This window comes from Grammomys surdaster, unplaced genomic scaffold (assembly GCF_004785775.1).
Source record: "Grammomys surdaster isolate TR1022 unplaced genomic scaffold, NIH_TR_1.0 125951, whole genome shotgun sequence".
NCBI lineage: Eukaryota > Metazoa > Chordata > Mammalia > Rodentia > Muridae > Grammomys > Grammomys surdaster.
The window spans coordinates 2,131,971-2,138,114 of record NW_021620772.1 but is presented as its reverse complement, the minus strand read 5'-3'; positions in this window follow the sequence as shown (position 1 = coordinate 2,138,114).

Genomic DNA, 6,144 nt, shown 5'->3' with positions numbered 1-6,144 from the left:
CCCCCTCCTCCTCCTCCTCCTCTTCCTCCTCCTCCTCCTCCTCCTCCTCCTCCTCTTTTATATCAGGCACCAGTATCTGATAATTGAGTCTAAAGCAAACGTTTTACATGTCTGGAGATCTTAGTATCAATGACATCATTAGTGACCTCTTTAAATCTTTTCTCTTTCTCTTTATTTGATTGTGGCAGTGTCTTGTGTAGCACAAAATGGCCTTGACTCTCCTCTTTAGCTGAGGATGACCTCCAAGTCCTGATCCCATTGCATCTAGCTAGCTGGGATTCCAGACATGCACCACCATGAGCTTCTCAGATCTTCACACAGTTTTCCTTTGCTTAATTTCTTCAAGATTTTGTTTTGAAGGCACCTCCCATCTACATTGCATTTTAGTCAGAGTACTGTGAGAACTAGTCAGTCCCTTATCATGTCTTGTCACCATTAACTCCCTGGTAGTGTCATCCTAAAGCCAAGTTTTTGCTGCTGATAGAATCATATTCTTTATTTGCTAGATTTAAGGGATGAAGCATCTTCTTTATTAAAAGTAGATCTATTCTCATTTGTTGTAGATGCCCCTGGTTCCCCATGGGACTGCCTTCCCTGACTATTGCATGTGTGTTTTATCTTCTTGGAGTGTTCACTGTTAGCTTGTAGCTTGCCCTTCCCTGGAGAATCGCTCTTGCTAAATGAGAGCCTTTGTATCTTGTGAGATACATTACCAGCCTATAGGTACTGAATGAGGAAGCATGAAAGTCAGCCCTTTGTTACAGGGCCAAATCTGAAGAGAAATTCCTGCTCCATGGCTCCTTGTCGGTACAGGCTGCAGTTAGATTTAACTGGGACCACATTGTGCTCCACTTTCTTCTGCCTTACGTTGGTGCCTTCTTTCTGCTTCCCTTGGGAACATAAACACAAGAATGCCTGTCTCAGGCGCTGCATCAGGGGAACCTGACAATCACCCTCATTATGAATGTTTATGGCAGGTGGGTAAGACTCTGGGAGTGGTAATGTGATTGGAGAGGGCTTAGCACATAATTTACCCTAATAAGTGTTTGCTAAATGAATGGATTTTCCAGGCTTGCTGTTTGGATTAAAGGTACCACAGCTATTATCAGAAAATCTATTTCCCAAGAAGGGCCCAGCTCACTGACTCACTCCTAGACTTAAAATGGAATGACTAGGAAAATTTCATAAGGCTTATTGCTGAACAGAAAGAAATTGATGATTGTTAATGATGTTAATTAATCAACAGGGGTTATTTCATGCCAACTTTTCCCAGTGTGTCACTGAGTCCTCTGTCTGTGGTAAGTCTGGTGAGAAAACAATGGCAACAAACAACAACAAAACCCAAAGAACCTTTTATCTTTTGAGTCAAATAGTATCTCAACACCATGAAAGGAGTTAATCTAACGAAACGATTGGTTGGGGAAATTATAAGACACTATATAATCCCATGGGAAAACATATTTCATAGGTGACGGATTCTGAAGAGGCTCAGAGAAGTAAGTGTGGGTGTTTACCAGTTAGGCAAGTCTGGCGATTGAGCAGGAGAAAGAAGCCATTCCAAGCTGGTAAAGCAGTAGGGACAAAGGAGTGGAGATAATGGTGAGGTTGCCAGTGTTTGCCAGCACATAGAAACCTAGAAATGTTCCCTCCATCTTTGTATTGTCACGAACATTTGCATTTCTGCTTATTTACTCATGCATTTGCTCAACCAGTTCCTAACTCTTTCTTGGACACTTTCTCTATCCAGGTGCTCCCATGTCTTGGGAATATAGCAATAAAGAAGATTCCTATCCTGGCTTTCAAGGAACTGGCAGGTCAGCAATAGGCCATTATAATATACAGTGGCCCTGGTTCTGTAGGAATACCAGGGTGCTGAGAGAACTAAGGAGAGGCAGGAGAGCTATACCTAGAGGGGAAAGACTTCCTCAGTAAGTCATATCTATTTTGTGCCCTATAGGGTAGATAGAATTCAGCCAGCTAACAGGGTACAAGAAAAAATGTTCTGGAGTTGTCAGGACATTGAGAGAACTGCAGTGTAAATGAATGGTATGTGTGGAGGGTAGAGAGACAATAATGACAGGCTGGATGAGGAAGAGCCACAGACCAAGCAAAGGAGAACAGGCTTTCAGAGTTCATGACCACCACTCATTAAGTGCTAAAACTACATAATAAGGGTCAGGTGAGGCACCAGCTGGAGGAGTTTGAAGAATAAGACATTGACCTGGATGCTAATTGACACACTGTAGCTTTATCATCTCATAGTAAGTGATGGTGAGAGAGGGAAGATGGGGTAATGGAGGTAGGTATTTAGGTATTTTGTTTGGTTCCACAAAGCAGAAGCATGACCACTGGAAACATGGGGACCTCAGAACTGGAATCAAGAGTTTCCAGATTTCTTTAGAGTCTCATAAAGTTAGGGACCTTAAGAGAAAAAATACAATTGTGGGGAAGAGTAGGACCTGTTGCATTTGAAAGTCTTGTGACTACTCAGAGGAAGCTCTTACATGGATGGATCTGGAAGTTAGAAGAGTTTTTTGGTTTTTGCTTTTTTGGTTTTTTGTTTTTGTTTTTGTTTTAGGTTTTTTGAGACAGGGTTTCTGTGTGTAGTCCTGGCTGTCCTGGAACTCACTCTGTAGACTAGGCTGGCCTTGAACTCAGAAATCTGCCTGCCTCTGCCTCCCAAGTGCTGTGATTAAAAAGTCATGTGCCACCACTGCCCAGCGTTAGAAGAGATTTGGTTTTTCTACTGAGAAACAGAGCTTCTTACACTGCTGTGCTTAGTCTTTGGTGCTCTCCCACCACACTGCACCACTGTGCTTAGTCATCACCATCCTCCTCGCCTTATTAGAAAGTTTTACTTTATTAAGAGAAAATAGGATCTCCTCAGAAGTTTTACACAAAGTTTTGCAAATGGGCACAACGTGTGTTTTCCTGGTGCTGTGAGTCACGGGTTTTTGTGAGGTTTCCTTGACTCTCTCTTTTCTAAAGTAGAAAACCAGAGAGACTAAAGATGAATATCTCTTCTATCTCACTTTCTCTTTATATCTTCACTCGTGAATAAGTTTTCATAGTTTGAGCCATAATAGCTTTACCTTCCCCTTCCTCATTGCTAGTTTTGTAATAGATCGTTACCTACTTGTGATTTAAAATTTTCTTACTGAGATTTCTCAACTTCCCAACACATATAGCTCTACATCTGCCTTAAACTGATATCACTTCGTTGATTTTTGCAATTCAGCTATATAAATCTCTGACTCAATTCAAAGCTCCTTATTCTTTAGTAAGTTAAATCTTGTCAGGTTCTGGAAATTAGATGTAGAAAAGTAGAGGATGGCCCATTCTCTGTATCTTTCCTGTTTCAGTCAGTTTTACTGTGGGGTAGCAGCATTGGGAGGGTGAGTGTAAGTGGAAAAACTTGAGTCATGCAACTGCAGCACGCTCAAGGTGGCAAGCTTAAAGTGCCCAACTCCCCTTCGTTGAATACTTTCCCTGGCTTAATCTCCAGGTATAATAACCAGCCCCTGGTTAGATATTATGGTATTGTAGATGATGTTTGAAGCCTCTGTATCTCCTGGAGAGCTGTAGTATCCACCTGTCACTTGTGGTAGATAACCCTCTGTATTCTTACTGTACCTTATCACTGTTCATTCTGTATTAGAGACCTGGGCTAAGTCTATGGGAAACTTGGACTCCTTCCTTTTTTTCTCAGCATAGATAAAAACTAGAAATGAGGCAACCTTCCTAATTTGTGACTCACCTATTTACTTTGTCTCAGAATCCTATATCTAAGATACTTTGTGAATCTTTCTGGGATGTGGTGCTGCCAGGTATAGCAAAGTCTCATCATAGTTTCTTCTCTCTAAATTTGCTTTCAGATTTTAGGAGTGAATCATCAGGGGTATACCTGGCTTGGTTGGACAGGGGGAATGAGCCCACCTACTGCCATGAAGACCATGACCATGGAGAGAGTAAATACTGACAATCTCAGATCTCCTTTATTTATGCCTTCTGACATTTGGTCTATGATTCTTCTGAAATTTGTGAGCAAATCAGGGATGGTCACACCATAGCTTCCAGCTTTGAGTGGTCTCTTCTTGCTGACTGGCAGGGAGGGGTCTCAGCATTTACCACTCTTTAGTTTTACTATCTCTTAATTGGTACATGAGATACAATTTCTTGTCTTATCCACATATCCTTCCTGACTATTTTCATTTCAGTGAATTTACAAGGTCACATAAGATAGCCTCAGACTGGATTCTAATATCATTAAAAATCAGACATTTTAAATCTTAGTAGCACGGCCCTCAATGAATAATGTAACCATTCCCTAAGTTTTGTTCTAACACATTTTCATGCTACAATAATTTACCTGTTATATCCTCTCTTCATTTCAATCACATCTCTTTTATTTGTTCTTTATGTCAAACTCATATTTCAACTTCTCTGTAGTCTCAAAAAAAAATCTCTGAATCTCCTCTGTCTGCAACATAGCATTGGTTAATTCATCCAGTTCTGAGAATTTGTGGAAACCCTCCTGTTTAACCCATAGACATTATAAATCTAGCAAAGCACTTTGAATACAGCAAATGTTCTACTGAAATGATAGGTAGGTGGATTTAGATCATGGCAAGAGCTTAAAAAAAACTTAGACACTAACATAGTTGGGATCTATTTAAGATTTGGACAAAGAGGCATACAACTTTCTCAAGGTCATTCAGATTTGCAATTTATAGGATGCTCCCAGTGTGGTGTTTCAAAAACATATTCACTCCAACAAAGCACACTGCTGGAACAGAGCTGCCCAGATGGGGACTGCCTGATGACAGGCTACCCTTGACTGTCAGAATAACGCACTAAAACATGAGCTTTGGACCTAAAAAGCTGTGTTAGGAAATGGGGGTCTAAAAGAAGATTAAAGTATGAGAAATGTGTGATGTAGTGTTTTAATCAGATAGATGAGGTGATATGGCTAGGTACAGGGCTAGTTTTAGCTGTATATGGTGAAGCAGAAAACAAGGTAACCTGAGCCAAACCCTGCTGGGCCAATGGGGGTCATATGGACACAAACAGGCACTCAAGCATCTATATTGCATAGCCATGTGGTCAGAGCCACCAGGCATCTGAGCATTTGGGCTTCAACAAAGCAGAGCTCTGAACAAACTTCATCTTCAAAAGTGGCTGTAGACAGAGGGCTTCAAAAAGGGTTCATGGATCTCTGGGTAACACTCAAATCTGGCTACACTAAAAAGTCCTTGTGTACATGAACAGAGGCTTAGCTGTCATTTACACAGCTCATTTGTTGTCATGCCTGGACCTATAAACAATGCAATGCCCATAGACACATATCATTCCAAAAAAATATTTGAAACATCATTTTGACACATCTAAATTTAATTTGATTTGCTAATTTCAAGAGCTAGGTCTAATAATACCAGCTACATAGGCCTTAACCTCCCCTCAATCTACCTCCTTCCTCAAACAATGCAGACACCTGCCTATTCAGATGATGCAACACTCATGTAAACCATTGGTACCTACAAGGTCACATGCACAGGCAGATCATACATCTTCACCAAGCCTGGGGTAATATACACTATTCTTCCCATGCTCCACAGCCTATACTGGACCTTGCAGCTGTTTTGGGTCACTCTTTGACCTACCACATACACTGTAGGTAGAACAGCTGTGGTCACAACTTAGCCCATGAGTTGCTGCCAAGAGAGGAATGGAGCTAGCCTAGGGAACAGCTTTTATGAGTAGGTTAGGAATGTGGGTGGAGCCAGGGATAATGGGCACAGCTGATGTCACTTTTTCAAGAAGGCAGGAACCCCTTTCCTCCACAGAGAGATGAGTGAAGGCAGCTGCATGCTGCTGATGCATCAGCAAAAATAAGCTGGTAGACCTTGGCTTCAGGAGAAGCAGCTGCTGTGGTCTGGAGGGCAGCACCAGGTCACTGGGACCTGATCCAGTGTCCATCCATCATAATAAGAGGAGAATGCTGGTTATGGGAGTTGGCAAAGTTTTCTGATTCATTGTATTTGTGAACCAGTGTGTTATCACGTGTGTGGTGTGTGTGTGTGTGTGTGTGTGTGTGTGTGTGTGTGTGTGTGTGTTGGGGGACACAGTCTCACCTTTCCCAGTATG